Source organism: Phocoena sinus, chromosome 17, assembly GCF_008692025.1.
Source record: "Phocoena sinus isolate mPhoSin1 chromosome 17, mPhoSin1.pri, whole genome shotgun sequence".
Taxonomy (NCBI): Eukaryota; Metazoa; Chordata; class Mammalia; order Artiodactyla; family Phocoenidae; genus Phocoena; species Phocoena sinus.
This window is the reverse complement of record NC_045779.1, coordinates 10903399-10927821: the sequence shown is the minus strand read 5'-3', so window position 1 is coordinate 10927821 and position 24423 is coordinate 10903399.

Here is a 24423-nt window from a genome sequence, read left to right as displayed (position 1 = left end):
AAGTCAGAAAGAGAAAAACAAATATTGTATGCTAACACATATATGTGGAATCTAAAAAAAAAGGTTCTGAAGAACCTAGGGGCAGGACAGGAATAAAGAATGAATTTTTTAAATTAGATTTTTTTCAGTTAGCTTTGTATACAGACTCTCTGCTAAATCTGTAGGTGATAAAGGCAACAAAGTTAAAATGAAACTGAGTTTTACCAAAAAGCTTAAAGAGGAACAAGGAATCTATGCAAGGGGAGGGGGAAAAGGGCCCGAGTGAATAATTAACTCACATGCAATTTTAATTAAAAACATAATGTGTCAGGAAAATGAGTAATGCCTCAGGGCAATAAAATAGCTGGGTTTCTTGTTTAATCTGCTTCGTCTCTCTCACGGCTCGCGTGTATTATGGTTAAGAAGAGATTTTCTTCTTCTGTTTCATAGTCAAAGAGAAACCCTGCTGACAAAATGAGCTGAACAAAATAACAAAGTTGTAGAGAAAGACCCCGCCTGAGGGCTCTTCTTTCCTTTCTTAACTAGGAGTCCCTGATTTCCTTTGGCTTGGTCACTTCCTCTCTTAGGAAACGCCCATTCCAGAAGCTGAGAGTGGATTTAATCAAGGCCTCTAAACTCTTTCTTGACAAAATTTATTAGCCTTTTGTGATTAGGGTTGGAACAAAAGGGCGACAATCTCTTCCCTCCCCCTACATGTTAAGTGTCCAAGAGTGCCTTGTTCCCTGTGTGGTGCAAAAATAGCCCTGACTTGGAGTCATATGATTTGGGTTTTACTTCACCTCTTTTTGCAAACTAACTGTAAAGCTTCCTAGACTTTAGTTCTCTTACCTATCGTCTATGGAGAGTAATTCCTACCACCCAGGGCTGCAGAGAAGAGTACCTGGCACCTTGTACATGGAAGTGGTCACCTATCCTTAAGGATTTTACTCTGGTGTAATAGAAATATTTTGTTGCTTTGTTGTTGTCTCCTAAGGGGAACTGGTCTCTGCATCATTAATAGGGGAGGATGGGAACCCATACTGTGTGCTCGAAGAACAGAGAAGAAAACTATGGTGGGTCCCAGTTAGGAAGATAAAAGTTTGGAAGACAAACATATCCAATGAGCATTTTTAAATGATATACTGATGATGTCGCCCTGGTAAAATCTGCAGAAAATTCCACATTGCTCACTATCGATCTGTGGGCTGGTGAATTCTTTATGGAGACTGCACAGAGCTACAAAGTCCTGTCCCAAGGAGTCTGGTAGAGAGGACAGCTGACATCTAAGTTTCACTAGGATTGTGACAACTGCCTGACCCTTCTAACAAGAAGGACTCACCACCATGATATTCTGTCCTCTAATCCCAGTGACAGCTCCTGTTGGCTTCCAGGGCCAAAGAAGACATTGTCCCTTACCATCTTGCCTTTTAGAATTACTCTTGGTTCCTGGAAGTCCCGAGATCCCTCTTCTATCACCTCTAAAAGCCAAATTGTGGAAAATACGATACTCAGCATCAATAATTGCGTTGCCCAGTTTGTCTCCAGAACTTGTCCAAAGTCTTGTGGTTAAGCTAGGAGGACAAATCTTGGTCATGTCTTCTTCTGAAAAATTCTGAGGCTGGAGTAGAGTGAGCTTACCTAAACTACCTAAAAGTACAAAGGATACCAGCACGAGAGAAATGGACAAGATCAAAAGTCGGGCTGGAGTGTTAAGGTCTGAGAAATCAGAACTGGTGTCCATACATCGTGAAGGCCAAGAGATCCAGCAGCTAGTAGTAAGGTCACTGAGTTAGCAATATGGGCTCCCAAAGGGTTCAGTTCCTAGGAGTCACAGCTGCATATTCCCTTATGAACCAACCATGGTATAGCCTATGGGTGGCTTGGCCTTGAATGAAGGGCCAGCATCACATAGTCAACTATGCCCTGCAATTTTTCACTTGTAGCCCCTGGCCAGGTCCCTTACTCTGCACTGAGGGAGAGCGCAGACCCCTCGGCTCTCCCTAGGCTCAAGGGGAGCTCCTACAGTCTGGAGGGATGCTCTCTGTTCCCTACTCCCCCTCTGAAGCAGTGACGTCATCACCCCAGTAAACCCAGGGGACTTGAGAAAAGCCTCTGCTTATTTCTTTCCATAAAGCACTTGTTCAAATTAGTTCCCCAATCTATCTTAGTTACCCTAAACTCAATATATATATATACTAAATCCTAGTACTTTTTCCACATTTTCCTAAGGGAAGCATCCTCTATCTTGAGTGAGATCTTGGGACTTGTTGCTCACCGTTGGGATTTCCTAGTAATTGTATTTTCACCCAGATGTATTGAACAGATAACAAATAAGAATAGGTAGATAATGTGGGGACTTATTTGCCGTGATTTTGCCAAATAAATCACAAATTAGAGATGAAAGTTCACACTTGAATTGGTTGCCTGCTGAAAAGACAGGATCAAATTTTCTGTTGATATTATAGTTCCTGCTATTGTGATCATTCACCCCAGATTTCCTTCTCCTCCTTCTCAGGCTGCTCTCCTGAGATGGGGTGGAAGTTCCTTCAAAGAACTGTTAATTCACTATCAGCGCAGTATCCTCTGGGCTAAAGATAAAGAAATATGAATACAAAAGTGTGATTAGTCACACTTCCTAAAGTGTGCTTCTCCAAAAGTGGCCAATGTAAAGTTTGGGGATTTATATTTTATTGGTTCCCAATCCAAGTCCCTAATTTTTAAGTCCACTGGCTAGAATAAGAGGTTTTCACTGAAAGTTAAAGGTAGAGGCAAAGAAAAACCACGACGTCTCAAAAGTTTCCTTCAGAGAAATAACAGTAGTGCTTTTCTGCCAGCGTGGTGACTGTGGTACAACACAAGTCCACACACATACGGGAACCAATTCAGATTGTGTCCTCTGTGAGAGAGGTAGAGTCTGAGCCCTTGAGGTTTTCGTATGGCTGCTTCGAGCCCTACAGCCCCAGGTGACCTTGTGACCTCTTCCTATTTCCTGTAGCAGCCCAGAAAGGCAAAGGACAAATCAACAGAGAAGGTCTGCTGGACTTCCCCTTCCATAACCATTAGGCTCTTTGCCTTCATCTAGGGCCTGCCCAAATCTGCCTTTGAAAAGAACCCTCTTCCGTACCAGTCAATTAGAGATAAACGTTTTATTCTGAATGTGGAGCTTTCCATTTACTAACAGTCCTTAAGCCATTCTGGCTTCATGTCAATCAAAAGTATAAAGCAATTTAAAATACTGCACAGTCTCAGTATTGCATGGACATTTCCAGAAATCATCTGGGTTCTCTCCCTGTGCCTCCTTTCTATATCCCAAATTTTAGTAGGGACTCCATTACTATTAAGATAAATCAATTAAAATATATTTTTACCTCTAAAATTCATTTACTGTGTTTCTATCAATATTTTGAAGAAGTCAGCAAGAAAAATGACATACATTTCATTGTACAGTAACTTGGGCCCTGGAAACTTTACACATAAATGAGGCAGGTGAATGCATGTGAGTCTGTGTCACCTATACTTGGCTACATGCCTAAATTTCCTCCAAAGGACCTTTAATTGGTTAGCTTGGAGGGATTTGATTCTGCTCGCAAGGCAAACAGCCCTTAGTTTTCAATCTCTACCCTACAGCGTAGCTAAATTCCTGAAATTTTCCTGAGCTCAGCTTTTGGTAGAACAAAAGTGAAGTGTGTCAGGCTCAGGTGAGACCGAATAATTGTGAGCCTAGGGATGACTGGATTTCACATTCATCACAATCTTGACTGTGACTCGCCTGAAATCAGGGATTTCCCAGGAAACTGCCAGTTCGGGGGATGCTAACAGCTCCCTTGGCAACAACTCAGGCCTCTCTGGGACAACCAAAGCTCAGGATGGACCTTCAGGACATCCATAGCTTCATCTACTGGCCTACTGCAGACAAAGCAGCATATTTACTAAGGATCCTATTTCTTCTCCCATTACCAAAGAGGATGTTGGCGAATGGATACCTGTTTGTCCTTCCCTTGAAGCCACAAATAAATGAACTGTCCTGAAGGTCTGGGACCACCTTTTGGAGAAAGGGACTCTTAAAGAGAAACGTCTGTGGTACAGAAATTCAGAATGTTCAGGCTGCCTTGGGTGTGGATTCTTGTCGCTGCCATGGCAATGGGAATAAAATTATTTTCCAACACACAGGGGACTTTCCACTTCCACTGGATATAAAGTAATTTTTATTAGATTATTATCATTTTAATGAGTACTAATCAGCTGGTAAACATATGGGCAAAGCTTATATCAACACCTGTTCTCTGCTGGTACGGAGATCTCTTTGCAGCGTTCCGCATACATAGGCTTAGTTCATTAAATACTAAATACTATATTAATAATTGACTTCCCTGGAAACGAATTGCCCCCAACGCTATGTGTTCTGCTTTAATTTTCCTTGCAGAAGCACAAAACACATAGAAAGCTTCTCGTACAGGGTATTTTAACTAAGTAATCACAATTATTACTGCAAACCACAGTTCTGACACTTTTTTGCTGATTTCCAGGGACTTGTGAAAAATTCCCCTTTTTTTCCCTTTGCGAGACTATTCATTTCATTTAGCTTTTAAAGCCTATTTGTATCCAGTTTCAACTGCAGGATCTCGCTTTCTGAAACCAAAATACAACCTACTTTTTCTTTCCTTTTTTTCTTTAGGCAAATAAGAAATTAGAATCTTATCTACTTAGCTCGATTTATTAAATAAATTTACTAAATAGCTGCAATTTGGATTCAACATTATTTTTTAAAATAATTTTTAACTCTTCATTTGATATTTAATTTGTAAGAATAAGGATAAAACAAGGAAACTAAAATAGAGAAATAAAGTCAAATGAAGCCAGTAAAACAGAGTAAACTCATTCTTTAACCAGCACGTCACGGTAAATATGTTCCATCTGCGCTCCCACTGGGAAGCGTAATATAATATTAATAATGTGAATGCTAATGATCATTTATTTAGTGACTACTGTGTGATACACACTATGCCAGGTGCGTTGTTTAATTTTTTTAAAAAAGCCTGTAAGTAGCTATTATTATTTCCATTTTTAAGATGAGTACACTTAGGTTCAATGAGTTGAAATTCTCTGAACTACTGAGCGCTAAATTTAACCTAGGGCTCAATCCCATGTTCTTCTACTATCTTATGCTGTTTTCTCTCCCTGACAATAATAGTTACGTTTACAGTCCTAAGCTTCTACTATGTGCGCCAGGCATTGTATAGCTATCATTTCTAATCTTTGTAGCAACCCTCTGAGATAGCTATTTTAATCTGTCTTTAACAAGAACGGGTTCAGAGAGATCCAATTTCTTGTTCAGATTTGCACAGTTAGGAAGAGGGAGAATAAGATTTCAAACCTGGATCTGCCTGACACCAGAACTGGGGTTCTTTCCATTTGGTATCACCACCTCATCAGGGGTCAATGGTGGATGGATGGGGAAGAAGAATACATTTCTCAAAACTGACCTTGCAGCTCACTGCCAATGATAAATTAAGGTATTAAGAGATAAACACTCTATCTATAGGATACTGTTCACAGGTCTAGTAAATTAATCAGAAAAGCTTTGCAGCTTATGGATAGGTCAAAATGTAACCCAGCATCTTATAACTACATGAAATGCTTGCATCTCATATTTCATTTTTCTACCAGCTCTGTTGATCTTAATGCGTGTTCACTATCTACTTGGATATGGTGTAACTTACTGAACATCACAAAATGAGAAGAGAAGCTCCATTTCAAACCTGAGGTTCTTGATTTTCAAAACCAACTGGTTCTAAAGTACAACCAATCCTCTCTGTCAGCTATTTGGTCTTTCATATTTTAAGAACAAAAGACTTGTAATTAATGCTCTGGAAATATGGAAACCAAACTCCATCCTTTAGGATACATGTCTTAAAGGAGATGATTATGTTTTTGAACTCTGAAGATACTAAACAATAATGACATAATTCTCTTTCCCCATGTTGTTTACATAAGAAGACTGGTGGGGCTATGTGTATGTATTGGGGGTGGGATACAGTGGGATACACGGAAGATTAGGTCTTTCTTAATAGATAGGCACCTCTATGACCTACAGCATGTAAGTCCCTATCTCATTTCCCAGGCCTTTGCCTCACAATTAGAATGTGCAACTCTGCCCCGTTTGAGAGGCAATCATGATGTGCCGAGAACCATCCTCGTACAACCTTGGTTCCCCACACTGGGCTAGGGAGCAGCCACTGAATCAAGGTATCGAGTCCCGGCTCTCCCCATCCACAGGCACCCAAAGGCAAGGCTTGCAGCTTTGTTCTCACTTTTGTTTGGACAACTCAGGTCTGTCCCGGCATACTCGCTGAGTAACTGGAGGCTGCTGCTCTGATGGGTGAAGCTAGATGGTGACAGCCTCCTACTGATTCTCATCCGTGGGTCACACTTTCTTGTTGTGACCTTGCTGCCACCTTTACAAACCACAATGCTACTTGAATTACTGAATTAGTATTAAATTTACCTTAACCCTTGGACACTTTCTTTGGCCACTTAATAGCACCCCAATAGCCATCTATCAAACCTGTTCAATTCTAGTGTACCACGTTCACTGTCTCTCTGCCCAAGGATGCCTCAATGGTTCATTGTGTCTCAGTCTCAGGATGGAAAAAAATAACTTTGTCATTCTCACTCTATCAGCCTGAGTGTCTATACCACGAGTATGAGTCTCATTGTAGTTATTTTTCCCCATAGCATTACTTTGCTTTGGCATTTTATTTATTTTTTTTCCTTTATTAAAATTTTTTATTTAATATTGGAGTATAGTTAGTTAACAATGTTGTGTTAGTTTCAGGTGTAGAGCAAAATGATTCAGTTATACATATACATGTATCTATCATTGTAGTTATTTTAATACAATTCTTTTTCTTCTTTTATATTAGCCTCAGTTTTCCCTGATGTATTTTTCAAAGTGAAAATAAACTAGTTAAAAATCTCTGAAGATAGGCTCTCCATTTTGAGCCTGATATAGCAGCTTAGTTCTCTAGTTACACTTCCATGGAAGAAACCTGCATCCAAGTAACAAACGTGTAACGGCACTCACCCAGGAGAATTATAGTGGGTTGAGGCTGACAATTTATTGCTGCTGATAAGAAGGTGTGAGTGAGCTGCCGCCCCTCTAGGCTACAGCTCAATGAACAAAACAATCTTTTTCTATGTCTTCACAGAGCTGGCATGGCTGGCAATACTCTTTTTATTTAATTAACTTTCAGTTAGTATTTCTCAGGGGTAGATAGAAATGAAAATTCTAAAGTTTTCTTATAAGATATGAATAATTCCTGGCAAATACTTTTAAACAGTAAGAAGAAAAAGAACATAACTTCAGTATTTCATAACTTTTGTTGTCAGTTCAGTATTTGTCTGCCTTCTCAAATCAGACCCACAGCTGTTTGACGATGACTCGCAATGTACAAGGCACCCACTATGTACGGTTCTGATGGGACCTTCTCAATTTAAAACTCTGCCTCTTCCAGGTCAAACACCTGCTTCCTCCATGTTTTCTCACAATGATGCTAACTGGCATGCCTCTCTCTTTAAGGGTCACAATAGCACCAGGGACAATTTGGAATTTCAGTGGCCACTTTGGGGAGTTCTTGATAGGAAAGAGATTATTAAATTGACATTAGCTTAGAACAGAAAGCAAAGATGCCTTCATGAGGAAGCTCTCTCGTTTGCCTAAAAGATTACTTTGTTTACGAAAGGAGACACACCCTTCTCTGCTGATTTTTGCTGCTATTGCTGTTTCTTTTTTTAATTCAGGGATTATTAAATGATGGCTTTTTAATTGTAATTAAATTGTGATGAAATTGTCAAGAGCCCAGGCTATGTCTAAATCAGCTGTACATCATTCTCTTTTGTGTGTATGTATGTCGATTTTTTTACACAGGAAACATAATTGCTTTTGTATATTAATCTTCTATCTTGCAACCTTGCTATAATCACCTAGTAGTTCCAGCAGTCTTTGTTGCTGTTATTGTTGATTGTTTTATTTTTTCCCTACATAGACAATCATGTCATATAATTACTTTTTACAGCAATAATTTCATATTTTTTATGAAGCTGACTCCCTCTCATTTGTTTTCTATTCCTCTTCCTCCTTTTTCTACTCTCTCAGGAAACATTCAAGATTAACTGATTATAAAAAGTCAGTTAAGTGCTTACTCAAATATTTAGTCCAGATAAATAGTCTAAAATGTCCCAAAGAAAGGAAAAGTTAGTTACTAAGCTGTGTTTCTCTTTGTGTTTTGTTTTGTGTTTCTCTTTATGTATTTCGTGTTTCTATTTATGTATATTTATATAGTAGCCTGTTACTATAGTTATAAGAAAAAGCTTTAGTTCTAAGATAAAAGATGTACTTTAGTATGATTCAAAGGCTTTAAAAAATTAGTTTACTGTATAAGAATAATGTCACCACCATAAATTTCTCAAGATTTCACCTTCCTAAATATCCTGCATTAGTTTGGTGAATTAAGTAGAATGTCACTGTTTTCATAGCTTGTTTAAAATTTTTAAGTATATGTATTAAATTGTAATCAACTAAATGGAATGATAATGATGAATAACTTTTTAAAGGTTTAACTGTAGGAAATTCTTACAATCCTACAAATCATATGATTTAAGGTGTTAACTAAAATTAGTAATTTTCAGATACTTAACTAAATTTAGATCTTAGACTCATGGTTAAGTTAATTAATAAGTAATCTTTGGAAGCCCATAAAATTTCTAAACAAGCCACAGACACAAACATTGGTTAGTTGAACCTAATTTTAATTTACTCTTATTTCTAAAAATGGCAATAGATTAACAAAATATGCAAATAATTTTGATGACTTTATATATGTTTATTTTTACCTTCTTAAATAAGTGTTCATGTAAAAGAATAGCTGAACAGTTTCACAATTTTTTGTTCCCTGGTTTTCTCTTGTGTTTGGAGAGAAAAAAATTGCTTTTTCCCCCTAAATAATTACTTTTTTTTTTTTTTTTTTTGCGGTACGCTGGCCTTTCACTGTTGCGGCCTCTCCCGTTGCGGAGCACAGACTCTGGATGCGCAGGCTCAGCAGCCACAGGCTCACGGGCCCAGACGCTCCGCGGCATGTGGGATCTTCCCGGACCAGGGCATGAACCCGTGTCCCCTGCATTGGCAGGCAGACTCTCAACCACTGCGCCACCAGGGAAGCCCCTAAATAATTACTTTGATTAAAGATAATCTGTATAAATGATTATTTAAAGTAGGTAGAGTAGCTATAGAAATATACAAATGTGTATACAAATCAATGGATTTTTTTCTAATTTTTTATTTTCAAACATAAGATACACTTGCGCTATGCGTGTTACACTGCATTATATTATACTGTACATAATATTAAATAATATACTAAACTTCCAAGGCCCAAAATTCTGTCATTAGCCTTCATGGTATTCAGACGAATCCTTTCTAGGATGCACAAGTTATCTCCTTTGTTAAGAGAATTTCTCAGGCTTTTAGGAATTACTTTCAGTTGTAGACTCTGCCCCTTTTCAAGCTGAGATGACTAATTAATGCAGTAGACTTATATGATACCTAAGGTTTTGTCACCAATAGGTAGAAGCTGCCTTTCTAAAACATCCATCTAAGTAGCAATCTTAAAAGCTACAGCATACCCTATGTTGAGGGTAACTCAACATCTCATCCTCCGATAGAAGCAAAATGATGGATTAGCCCTTGTACAAGGATTGACTATGTTCTCTGGACACCCCTCTTATCATGATCAACAACATCTTGGCAATGGAGAAAATCTTAATATCATGGATTAATATCCCATGGTCTGTCTTTTTCTTTCCTTGGTCAAAAAGGAGGACTGAAAAAGAAAAGCGGGACCTGACAGCTGAAACCTGGCCTGGAACTATCCATCTCTGGTGTTGCTAGGAGCTGGCCCGGCACTCACAGCTAGGCATCAGTGTTTACCTGTTAGATGTAAGCAATTCCACTGAACACCCATATTAGATCAGGTCACTTCTGCGACCATGAGGGATCAAGACAAAAGCAAGAGCACTTCATAATCATGTCTGAACACAAACAAAACATGAACATTTTTTAAAACCATGAAATTATCAAGCATTTCCCTATCATGACCAATATATGTAACCACTGATACTTCAGCGATTACAGCTTTAACGTCAGTCTGTATTTTCCTCCTTCTAGTTGAGATCTTTTAAGATTGTCAGTCAGAAGTACTTCTGTTTCAAGTCAGTATCAAATCCAAAACAAAGACTTGCTTCCCTAAGTACTCCCCAAAAGCACCTAAGACAAACCCCAATGTGATATATATAGTTAGTCCTAACACTTCAACATGCCCCATGGTGAGTTTTCTTCCTCTTTGAAATAGCAATAAACCCAGCTTCAAATAGCAGTAAACCCAACTTCAACACAGGTGTGTTCTTGGTGGTCATCAGGTAGAGGACACTGACAGTCAATCAATAAAATGCAGTTCCTGATTTAAGACGTGTCCTATCCAATGTGGAAACAGGTGACTATTTATCAACATTTATTATATAAAGTTATATAAAATGGTAAGTTAAAAGCAGCACTACTGGGCTTCCCTGGTGGCACAGTGGTTGAGAGTCCGCCTGCCGATGCAGGGGACACGGGTTCATGCCCCGGTCCGGGAGGATCCCACATACCGTGGAGCGGCTGGGCCCGTGAGCCGTGGCCGCTGAGCCTGCGTGTCCGGAGCCTGTGTTCCGCAACGGGAGAGGCCACAACAGTGAGAGGCCCGCGTACCGGAAAAAAAAAAAAAGCAGCACTACTGAACTCAGGGACCAATAGGATATGTGAATTGAAGATAGGACCAAAAGCTGACTCTAGCATGAAGTCTGAGGAAGATATACATTCCTATTTGGATCTGTTAAGATTGCTGTATATTGGAATATTCAGATGGGAATATGAAAAGGCTTCTGGAATACAGATTTGGAATTTAGAAGAGGAGTCTATTCTGAAGAAAGAGATATGTATGGAGGTCAGAAATGAAGATGGAGCTTCTCGTGAAGAGACAGTAAAATAAGTAGAAAGTTGAGGACTGAAATCCTGAATTTTGGAGGATCCCATCAGTTAAGGGGCAGACAGAAGTGAAAGAGAATGTTCAGAGAGATGAGGGGACAGCTAGCAGATAAAAGGGTACCCAGAACAGTTTATGGAGTGTGGTAAACACAGAGTACATTTTTTCTCTGAATGAATACACAAAAGTTATAATTTCCAACTACAGTTTTACCTCTCAAAATATCAATATTTCTCCACTTTTGGTAAAATTTCCTTTATTGTGATTTTTCTGCTACCTTTGGTTAATCTAAAAATCTTGCCTTGATCAATGTCTGACTCAGACTTCCGCTCTTTGAGAAACAGTGGCAAAGCAAGTACACTCAATCCTATTTATATTTGTTAAATTACTTGCCTGCATTGTACTGCCTGAGTAGTCAAGAGGCCCCAGAATATTTGAAATACATAAACAAAGAAACAGGAAATAGTTAACGGCTGCTTCTGCAGCAGCTCGGTAAATTAGAATAATCAAATGCATCTTGGAGTAAACTCATGTGCACGTAGCTGTAAACAGTAATCTCCATTCTTTTAAAAGTGCAAATCATTTATTACAACAATTCAGAATCATTCTCATTTCAAGTTCTAGATGAGAATAAGTCATAATGAGAGAATTTGTACTTTCTAATTAGAGTTGATTTTTTTTTAAAGCAGAGAAATGAAATGGTGAATTACTACAAAGGAGAGGAAGTCTACAGTCAATTAACTGAAGAGAAAGAAAGAGAACTTAAAACATGTCCAAATCAAATGAGATAAAAAGTTTCAGTCACTCAGGGAAATCCACAAAGCACATATCCTTTCTCCCAGAATCCCGTAGAATTTTGTATAGTAGAGGTAAGACAGTAGTGAGTTGCTGTGGAAGAAGAATTTGGTGGGTTGGCCATGCTTTGAAAAGGCCTCCATTTTGGGTGTGTGCCAGGTTTCCCCGAGCACTCAGTGCACACAATTACTGCATTTGCATGTGTAAATTGGGTAATGGCGTGCCTATCAGATTCGTATGTGAAAATGCTATCAGCATATGCACTATTGGTTGTGTGCCCACTGAAAGAGGACTTTTAATGGGGTTGCCCTAGTTGGGGAGCAAAATTTCTAAGAATCTGAGAGCAGGTTCTACATACCTGGATCCAGCGTAGACGCCCCTATGGATAACTGGCACCCCCAATAATTACTTTGTTGTTGTATATCCTCTCAAATACTATCTAGGGGAGGAAATTCATCAGAGGACCATTTGACCAATTCTAATTAGCACAGAGCAAAATTGTACCCAAGTTACTCTTGGCAGTGCCTATCTGAGCCAAATGAACAGACTGCTGTGCAACCCATCCATTCATCTTGGCCATCGTAACAATCAACACGGATCTTTGTTAAACTGACTTAGGTTCTTTTTCTCCCTCCCTAAGATACAATATTTCTCAGACATCTTTTTTTGTCACATCATTTTACTTTTCTGAAGACTTCAGTGTTTCTCAATTACATCATGAAGGAAATAGACAAAACTGTTGTCCCTCCACCTTCCAAAATAGGTAAAACATAATGATCATTCATTCACCCTACCTTAGTGGATTTCTTTCTTCTAGAAGTTTCCACGCTTATTTATTAGTACCCTAGAATGCAAAACATAGCCCGTCTGAGAATTTGCCCAAGAAACATAGCTATCATATTTCCTGAATCAAAAATTGGTTCACATGGTGTGGGGATAATAGAATTGAATATTTCAAATTGAGTTTGATAAAAAAAAAAGCTGGGAGGTTTGGCTGTTGTAGCCCAAAGGTGCCTTCTGAGTAGCGCCCTTCTGGTAACCCTTACTTCCCCTGCCCTCCTCCCCTGCAGGAAAACCAACCTCAATGTAAAGCAACTGTCACAATACATCTCTGAGAGCCCTGCTTTCTGCTGTCTGTCGTACAAATTGCTCACCTCAACTCAGGATTTAATCTCTTAATATAATCTTCTGTCAAACTGCTCGGAACAAGCTGATTATGTATATAACTTGGTCTTTTTTTTCACCCATTCATCTTTCCAGCAGTCTTTCTCAAAGTTTGTTCTGAGTAACATTTAATAAGAAATACCTGGAGAACTAATGAGAAATGCAGACCCTATGCCTCATTCCAGATCTACTGAGTTAGAAGTTGGGGGAGTGAGACCTAAGAATCTGTAATTTAACGAGTTCCTTGGGTGATTTTTACAGACCAAAGCACACACGTTGCGTAGTTTTATCTTAATTGTGTTGTTTGCCTTCTTCCATTTAGCTGCGGGGGCGGTGGGGGGGGGGGTCTCAGTATTGAGTTGCAACCAATCAAAAGCAGGCGTTGCATACTTCTCCTTTAATACAGACGGGACCATTCTCGGTTGTAGTTATCAGAATGAAATCTTAGCAAGAAAATACAACATGAATATTCAAAATGAGTGTCATAACATAAAACACGCTTCTGTCCAGGGAGATCACTGCCTTATTCAATCTGCTGGCTTCACCTACAGATATTATCGAGAGATGGCAGACTGAAAGACCCCAGATCATCTCTACTTAAGGTTGGCCATGTATGGGTATCTCTCAAGCAGTTATCCCTGCTCCAAGAATGCATGCATTAGGTGATAAGCATAGACTGATTTATGATCACTCAATATCGGAAAGGTGTAGCATTCCATTTCACAAATGGTATTCTGCTAGATTAGAAAGTATCATAAACACATTGGAGAATCCCCAGCCCAGGAACCATAAACCACTGTATTTTTTTCCCCATTTTTTAATTTAACTATGTGTTTTGGATTACATAAATAACTATGAGCCTATATTTTCTTTATAAAATAAATCAGTCTCTCTACATAGGAATCACTAGTTAGATTGAATATTAGGGCATGTATAAAATTGCATGTTTAAAAGACACGAAAACATTTCTCAATGAGAGAGAAGCTGCTCACAAGTGACCTTCATGTCGAACAGTGGGGGGGGGAGGGGTCAGCACTGCCACTAAATCATTTTGATTCACAGATGAGATCAACATATTCATATTTGTTTGCCAAATGTGTATTTTAATTTAGGCTTTTCTGATTGATGCGTGTAATTTATGCTGCCCAGAACTAAGGCGTCATATTTTTCTTTTTTCCTAACTAACAGGGGGAGACTTTCTTGGAAACAGATAAAGGAAAGAGTCCAGTAATTTGTAGCAATGTGACTACAGCCACACATGTCCTAGAATTAATGTTCTTCATTAGGATGAGTAGGATCAGCTGTATGTATACATCAGGTTTTTAATTAACTCAGTCCCCACAACAGGATTCATGATTCAAACTGTTAGCGTTTTTTTCTTAAATCACAAAATAAAAAAATTGGGTGGCACATCTTTTTTACATGCGAAAAAAAAAAAAAAGGAAAGGATGCTCAGAGAAATCAAAGGCTCTTTGTATTATACTGAGAGTGCTCAGAAGATCTGTATAATCCTGTGTAAATCAGCTAAAGGAGAGCTTGGCATTGAGTGATTCCAAAGGGATGGTGAAAACTCGACCATTGTGACAGTTTCCTCTCTGTAGAATAGATACGATTTCAGTTTATTTGTATCGATGTCTTTAACTAACATTTGGAATTTGTTAGATATTTTTAACTGCCTTGTTCTTGCAGAACTCACCTAGTGATATTTTAATAAGACACCACCAGTTTAAAGAAACTTCAATAAGGCAACATGAGGAGCTTAAGTGAGGGGTGAGGGGAAAAACTTTTTATAGCAGCTTCATTCTCTGAGATCATATTAACATAAATTTGACAGTTAATCTCCATATTGCAAAAAGGCTGCCCAGACTTATTTAATTAAACTTAGAACAAATATGTTTCTTTATTTGCCAGGTACAGTTATCTTAAAATACCCACTTCCAATTATGATGCAAGATTACGGTTTAGGGCAGGAGCATGGGGCAGGGGATGGTAAGACCAGAGCCGATGGAGGGATGTGCAGTTACGTAGCGATCCTGGCTGCTGATGCCTGATGCTCCTGGCACCCACGATCCCGAAGAATTCTACGAGAGATGCTGATCATTTGTAAAAGTTATTTCTTTGCTTCAGATTTCAAATGACAGAATTAAAATTTGATTGAGATATTTTTCCCAGACACATTTAAAATCTATTCTTTAATAAATGTTTGCTGGATAGATGTCCAAACTATTTATCCAAAGAACTACGGAAGAATGAGCCTCCTTCGACCTCAGGAGGCACCGAATTTATACTTCGGATCCGTTCCGTATTGAACAGCAAAGGATTTAACCTTTATGAATCTTGGGTGCCTCTTCTGCTGAGATTATCTCATAATTTTTGGTGAGGAGGAAATATGATTCATTCATTCGAAAAATATTTATGGGACACCTTCCTTGTGTCAGTCCCTCTTCTGAGCAGTAGTGAACAAAGTAATATTCCTGCTTTCCTGGAGCTTACATTCTAGTGGAGGAAACAGATAGATAAATGGATTCTATAATGTCAGGCAGTTTTAAATTCCATGAAGCAGGACTGCAGAATAAGAAGATTAAGGGTGGTGGCAGTGGGAAGTTGATATTCGGATAGGGGTGGGAAAGGTCTGACAAAGGGACGTTTGAGCAGAATGGATGGGAGTGAGAAAGCAAAGCCTGAGAATTAGGGGGGAAGAGAGCTCCAGGCAGAGGAAAAGTAAGCTCAGAATTGCTGACTGGGAGCTGACTTTGCTTACTGAAGTAACAGCCGGGACAGGAGTGGGTGAGCATTGAGTGGGAGGAAACGAGGTTTAGCAAACCTGACTCCAGGCTGACTTTCTCACCTCCTTTCCCACCACCCCTCATGGAATTCGGTCCCACTCCCTGATGGGATGCCATTGAAAGACTGATGGCAGGGAAGTGACAGGATCTGTTTGCATTTTACAAACATCATTTAGGCCGCTATGTGGAGCACAGACTTGTAATACGGCCGGGGCGGGAGGAGAACAGGAAAGACAGATGTAAGAAATGATTGCTATTTTTTTAGACAGGACATTACGGTGGCTAGGGCTGTGGTAAGAAGGATGAAGGAGATAAAATTGATCATTTCAGGATATATTTTGAAGGTAGAACTGACGGGATTTGCTAACGGATTGGATCTCGTTCCTCTTGGACAAGCTACACAAGTAAAGATTATATTTACCTAAGGTCGCTCTGCTACAAAGTAAACCAATAAGAACACCAAATGGTTTCAGAAATACAGCAAACAGGCAAGCCTTCTCGAGAGGCAATAGTATGGTTGGGTATCGCACAGGACTTGTCCCATTGTTACAGAGACGTAGAGGCGATAGAAAGCCTCAGCCTTTTGTTAACTGTGTTAGTATCCTAAAGTACCGTGAAACATTTGGAAAATCCCTGCAGGGGTTCCGATGTACGTACACACTCGTTGAGGTAACATATGTGCCCCCCCTCCGCCCACTGAACCAACAAAAGCAGCCATCTAAAAGCAGGGACAATAATGTGGAAAGAACACGACGGTGGAAGTACTCTTCTCTGCTACTCAGGTAGAAATAAGAGGTCAGATCAACCCAGTGGGATTTTCACACCAACAGAGCATAATCCTCCATGTTACAAACCCCAGGAGAACAAGACTGTCTATTCTTCATACCATCATGCTACATGGCCATTAATATTTGTTGAAATGAACAGAAGTGAAAAATACTAGGGCTTTTCAGAATAAAACAACTTTCAGATATCCAGCCTCTACAAGCAACATTTTGGGTTTTGGTGAGACTTGAAGTAATTGCCATTTACCAGTTACAGATACAAAACGTTTGTGGTCTTTATTCCTCTCAATAAAACGTCCTTCTGTCATATCATAGCCTGGGCACTTGACAATTTGGTACTATTGCCAATCAACTAGGATGCCCAGTTTCCACATTTCTCAGTGTGGCCAAAAGAATAACTTGAACCCTTCATACCACAAATGTGTCCGGCACATGGCTTCCGTTATAATAAGTCTGGTCATCTGTCAAAAGTGGAGAGCAGGAGGTTGTAACCCTGAGGAAAGAAGATGTACTAGACGGAGGTAAGTGTCTCCATACAAGATACGAGTGGGCTGGTCGTGAACTTGGCTGCCGACACCCTGGAAACGGACTGCTGAGTTGTAGATTTTCTACTCCTTATTCCCATATAGTGTACCCCCAACTTCTGACTCTCTTCTCTATTGAGTTTCAAGCCCCCAGGAATACTCCATCATACAGGAGATTGGCTGAGTAGTTTTCTGGGGACTTCTTAGCCTCCTTCAGAGAAACTGGGAGGAGTAAAGAGAGAGAAGTTTCTCCTTTTCCTTGAACAATATTGAGCCATTGTGTCTTGAGAATGTAGAAGAGGATGGTAGAATATAAGAATCAAGAATAAGTTAACTTTCCCCCTTAGAATACCATCCAAAATAATATATTTATTAGTTTCTCACCAATTGGTGAGATATAAAATCAAAATAATGATCATACTCTGGGCAAATAAAAGGTATGTTACCTTTTGTAACATATACCACTTCACATTTGACAGAGTAATTTTACGTGCATTTACTTGTTTGATAAGGGTAGACGGGATAGAAATTGTTTCTGAACGAGTTATAGATATCAAATATGCTCATCCAGACTCAGTGATTTGCCCAAGGATATGTAGTATACAGTGAGCCAGGACTCTTGACGTGGGTGTCATACTTGACTAGGTCCAGAGGCTTTGCAGCTCAGTGAGGAAGAGCAGAGTTTATTAATGTCTGGGAATTCTATAGATTTTTAGTTCTTAAAGCTTATTGTATTTATTATTGTGACAACTTTTTGATGCACTATTGCTTCCATTTCATAGGCAGAAAAGTTAAAAGTCAGGCTGTAATAAACTCAGGTAGTAATGATGGAAACAGGATTAGAAGCCAGGCTCCCCGAATGTGAACTTTATAGTGCTCATATTCAGGTTTTCTCTACATTTCTCCCTATAATTAAAAAACAGAAATAGTAATAATTGCAGATAAATTAATATCCACAGTTGATCTGGTTTATAAGTGACTATATTTCTCCATTATTTCTTTCCTCCCCGACATGGTATGGTGTGCATTCTACCTCATCAGATAGGATCAATGTTTGTGTTTTGAAGGTCAAGAGATTGGCAGCAGTAGAAATTAAATTCCAGAATCCATCCGTCAGCCAGGTCTATTGCAAGCAGATGCTCTTTTTCTCTGTAATTGCCATGCCAGTGGCCTTAACCCTGATTTGGAAGGACAACTCAATCAACTACAGAAAGGAAAGCTTTCAGGGATTCTGGAGCCGTCTTGAACTTCTCCTGAATATCACTATCGTGAAACAAATGGCTTATCAGGGGCTGCTTCTCCAGCAGATCTCTATCATGGGCTTATAATAGGTTGGAACTGGAAAATCTAAAAGTGCTTAATCTTTAATTATTAAAATAAAAATATTCTTAAATTAATCATTAAAATAAAAGCCAGGATTCCTCAGTTGCCCACACATTTTTTTAAGATCAACTTTATTCTGAAAAATATCCAGTGAGGCACTGATAAATTTGGAGCATTTTACAAGTTTAAACAGTGACCCTCTCTTTTGGCTTTGAGAGTCAGGAAGATACAGGGAAAAAGTAGAAATTAAAGGCAAGTGAGAAGAAGCATATCAGGTAGAAGGCTAAAGGGAACTTACAGGCTAAAAGATGTCAGAAAGAAGACAGCTGAAAAAAGAAAAATAAAAAAAAGAAGAAGAAGGAGACAGATGAGGCCACTGGTCCTTAGCAGAAACTGCAAGATTCCCACATTCAGGTCAAAGGAGGGACATCTGTCTGGGGTTAAGTTTTACAAGTTATAATTTAGAAATGTACACACTTCAGGACGTATACCCCTAAAGCAGAAAATCTGAAAAGTACTGGATTTTGGACTTAATGTGATTCTATGACCAGCAGGCTGCCCGTCAGGGCTAGAACATTCATAAAAGGCAGTTTTCAACGATCACCACCCATGAGTCTCCTACACATGTTTCTAGGTTGCAAGAGAAGTCTCCAAGCCTGGCCAAGTCTCTTCTCAGATCACACCCGAGTCTCTTGTCCTGGGAATTGTCCCTTCGTCATTTGGCCTCTTCATGTTCATGGCCCATGTCACCCTCACTTACCCATGATTGACACAGGTGATTTGCCTGTACTGGCAGTACTGGGTCTCGCCCAAAGCCTATTTTGGACTTCACTGTTCTCCTAACTAGTCTGAGTTCTGACAGAAAGAATTGGGAGGTAATATTCTATTTTCAGCTCTCTAGTTGACGACTAGCACTGTAACCACGGGAAGTCAGTTTCTTAACCTCTCTTGGCCTCACTCTTCTCAACTGCACAATGAGGAAATTTGGCTTGAACTGTGAAGCTCCTCAGAGACCCAGGGAAAGGATTACTTCCATGCACTCTTTGGCCACATTTAGCTGAGTGATATTTTAGAATTCTGTATAAAATTTTGTTTGGAAAAAGGCTTGGCCACTAAAAAGCGGTTTGCAAACTTCTGAACTAGAGGGTCACCAAATTCCATTTGAGATTCAGTAATTTAGTCCTTTATCCAATCATTTAATCTCATAATCAATCTTCATTTGAAAACTGAAGATCTAGCATTTGCCTGATGAAAATATCTGCGGTTGAGGTGAATTATAAGCAACTCGAGAGCAGAGAATATACATTTTAGTATCTGCATATATATATATATATATATATATATATATATATATATATATATTTATCATGGGGTAAATTGTACTGCACTTAGTACAATTCAGTAAACACTTACGGAGTGCCTGTTTTATACCAACACCTTCTTATTTCCAGGGATGCAAAGACGAGTCAGGCATTCTTTAACAGATCCAGTGGTCAAATGTTGGCAGGATGAAGAAATGAATATAAGTAAAAGAAGAGGGAAAACTCGGAGCCAATTTTTAGCCAAGTTGACATAGATATAGATTGGTAACCCACTTAATGGTGTATTTTATTATTTATCTAAGTTTCAATGCAAATTAAAAAACTAATAAGATTGACCGTACTAATTTTCTTGAGGAAAATTTTCCTTTCTTGGCTTTTTCAAACTTAGTAGAAGTCCTAAGTGTTATATTCCACCCTGCAAAAGAATAATTTTCATGGCTGAGGCTGTTGTAGCTGACCCCTAACTACTCACAGAATTTACCAATTTAAGGAGAAGTTTTGATATTACAATGTTCCTCTTGAACTCCTCCTTGAAACACCCTCTGAGCAACTGTCTGTCCACCGTCTGGTGGCCCATTCTGGTAGCTCTCACTGCAACAGTAAGCAAACTCCAAAGGAAAGTTTATCAGTTCCATAAAGTCTTAACCGTCTACTTGTTTTTCTCAGCCAAGTGACTCCCAGAAACAGTATCACGTACAGATATACAAGCATAGCCTCTGAAGCCAAACGATTCTTCAAATGCTTGTTCTTCCCTGGTTTCCTAACTGAGAAATATAGATAAAAAATTGTACAGTCATCCCCAGGTATTCATGGGGGATTGGTTCCAGGACCCGCCAGGGATACCAAAATCTGCAGATGATCCAATCCCATAGTCAGTGCTTGGTATCTTCAGGTGCTACATCTGCGAATACAGAGGGCTGACTGCTCCTGAGAGGCTGTTTGAGGATATGATAGATGGGAAACACTCAGAGTGTTATTGCACTTAAGAGAGCCCTAAAAGCTGCAGTTACTATTATCATTGTCAAAATGTTTTTTAAAAACTCAGTGAGTTCAACACGATGTATGATGTCTACGTGGAAGATTTCTCATACCTACCTTAAAAAATTTCACACTGAAACTGTGGAGCCCTCTGGATGAAAAGTGATCTTTCCAGAGTGGGAAATAGCAAGGGCTTGGGAGTCAAGGTGCTTGGGTATTGGCCCTACTTCTACCGCACTCAAGAATCACCAGAGATGCAGTAAAATGCAGACTCCAAGGCCCCACCTTAAACCTCTAGAGTTAGAATCTCTGGAGGTGGAGCTCAGGAGGCTCAAACACACAGCAGAGTCTCACACACATTCAGCCACCCAGGGTTTGTACACCAGCTCTGCCATTTCCCTGCAGCTAGCTTGTGATCTGGGGCCTGTTGCCTGATCTCTTCAAAACCTGTTTCCTCACTTATAAAATGGGGCTGCTTGCTCACAAACACATTGTAGAAATTAAATGAGACACCGCATGGAACATGCTCAGCTAGCTCGTCTGGCACAGAGGAGATATGTTTGATATATGATGGGTATTAGGTCCTAAGCTGTGTCCCTGTGTAGAACTAAATCATCAGAATGCATAGAAAAAACTTTGGGACAGTACGAATGTATGCATTGAATTCTATTGAAGAGTGAGTGCCCAGATAACTTTTTTTGCTGAACCTTGACTCTTTCTTGTGGTGGGCTTGGAGGTGGGCTGGGAGGACACCCATCCTTCTGTAATAAACAAAGCACAGCAACTGGTGAGGCTGAGTGTGCTGAAACCCTTTGTTGCACTGAGGCAGAAAAACCAAAGTTTGAGTACCACTGCCCTAAATGGACTTGTATGCTTTTTTTTTTTTTTCAGGCAATATCATCTATCTCCTCACCCTCAATTCAGTCTTTGCTTTCATCTTCCACTCTTAGGGAACTTGGTGCCCAATTACAGTAACTCACTTATCCCAAATCCCTGGTTTATTTGTCTCTCCCCTTTCTTTAAAGTCTTCTAATATTCACTGAAATTTAAAAATCTGGACTGTCTTATTTTATATTTATTTTAGGAAATTAAATCAATTCAATTCATTTATATAAGAATGAATGAAAAACATACAAAATAAAGTCATAACTGTATGGAAAATATTCGTGTTCCTTATCTAAGAAAGCTGAAACAAGAGTAAGAAGAATCAAAGCACTGATGGAAATAAACTTAGGTCAGAGCTCAACAGTCAAAGAGAAATGAAACTTGTAATTTAACAATCAGGAAAAAATAAGTACAGCAAACAAAAAGCTGTTGTTAACAGAGTACAAAATACCAAACAAAAGAAAAGGCAATGAATAATCAAACCAAGATTTTATTGTAACTATGGCTATACCTAAAATTGCCACATATCTAAATAAAATAGTTAATGATTTCTAGTTACTCTTTTCTAAGTGATGCCAAATGTATATTAACAAACAGCTGAATGATTGAATGTTTTGGTTTTCATCTGTATGTTTGCTGTCATGTAGATAAATACTCAATCCAAAGAGTAGCATATTAGCAAATTCAAAAGCAAAGCAGCAACTCACTGACGAAAGGATGAAGAATTTTTTTTTTTTTTTTTGCGGTACACGGGCCTCTCACTGTTGTGGCCTCTCCCATTGCGGAGCACAGGCTCCGGACCCGCAGGCTCAACGGCCATGGCCCACGGGCCCAGCCGCTCCGCGGCACATGGGATCTTCCCGGACCGGAGCACGAACCCGTGTCCCCATCATTGGCAGGCGGACTCTCAACCACTGCGCCACCAGGGAAGCCCAGGATGAAGAATTTTTTTTTTTTTTTTTTTTTTTTTTTTTTTTTTTTGCGTTACGCGGGCCTCTCACTGTTGTGGCCTCTCCCGTTGCGGAGGACAGGCTCCGGACGCGCAGGCCCAGCGGCCATGGCTCGCGGGCCCAGCCGCTCCGCGGCACGTGGGATCCTCCCAGACCGGGGCACGAACCCGCGTCCCCTGCATCGGCAGGCGGACTCTCAACCACTGCGCCACCAGGGAAGCCCTGAAGAATTTTTAATCCTTGTTTTATAGGTAAATACCATGGAGAAATTTCCAAATCAAAACTCCATTATGCACCTGTTAGCGTCATTTTTAACTTTTGGTTGTGCTTTTTCTGCATTGATGAATCTTGAACTCTCAATATGCTTATTTCACTCTTATTTACATTTTAATATTATAATGTATATTTGTTAATGAAATAAACTCCAAATACAGATGTAATAACCACCCACTAATGTAGGCTTCCACACAAGGCTTTTGTAAAAATGGGGTTTCTTTTTAAGCAAAGCAAAGTAGAAAAGTAATTTCTAAAATTTACTGACAAGGACTACCAAAAAAAAAAGACACTTTTTACATATACACACGAATGTATGAAGAATGGCTGGTCCATATTGATGTTCCAAGCTGAATATACACAAGCATAAATATTAGGTCTGGCATCTCTGTCTTTGAAGCAGTAAGGTTTTCTCTTTGGGATAAAAGGGGAAGTTCTGGGAAAAATAGTAAAATTTTTTATCCTTCCCTTATGTCCATCTTTCGCCCTTTCTCATCCTTCCTACCGTCACAGCCTGCTAAACGCACAATACATAGAATGTCAGGCGTGGGTCAATGGGGGTCACTGGTGGCAGAGGGTGAGGGATCTTCTCATCACTTCTCAGTGCTTGGTGTCATGCACACATGTTTTAGGTTCAGGGATACTGAAGATCAACATATGCATTTGCATGTGAACTTTTTCCCACCAATTAAACCAGAGGCAGTGAGAATTTTTTATTTTAGTATATTTGAATGTTGTTCTGGAGAAAAAGAGTATCCAGACACTTAACTGGCACAGAACGTTAAAGCTGAAGAGAATTTGTATGCATTAGGCAACAATATGCAAAGAGTCAATTCCCAATCCTCTGTGCCGATGGATGATGCAGACTATCACAAACTGTGGATGATCTAACAGCCATTTGTGCTTGGCATTGATACGCTTTTGTAATTTAGTTTTGCCAGACATCTTTCTTTTCGTTTAGGCAAAAATGAAAATGTAGTATTTCTTGAGTATACAGGAATGATGCATATGAATAACAGATTGAGGGAGGATGATTCAAAGCATATAATCTGGCCACTGTTAGAAGTAAACCATTTAATTTTTGATGTAGGGGAGACAGAGAAGAAGCCAGTAGTTATTGGATATCTGTGCTATATCATGCCTTTTACATTCAGTATATAAGAACATCTACAAGATAACCCTAGGTTATGTTTGTCCACTTTGTAGATGAGAAAACCTATTCTCAGAAAGTTCAATTAACTTACTTCTACCATTTTTCAGAACTTATGTCAATGAGGTGCTTTACGTTTTGTTTTGTTTTTGGATTATTGTTTGCAGGTATTGCTTTTCTACATGGAGTTGGGCTCTATGTCTTTATCTTCTTTATAGTTTTGTCTTTCAAGAACATAATTGTCTCAGAGTGGGCCTGTGAAACCCCAAGGGCTCCAAGGAGCAGAGCTGAAAACTCATATACCAGGCCATTCTTCTCTAATTAAAATATTTCTACCATTACTCTTATTTTTATGATTTAGTTCTTAGAGCAGTTTTAGGTTTATAACAGAATTGAGGGGGAGGTACAGAGCTTTCCCACATACCCCTGCCCTG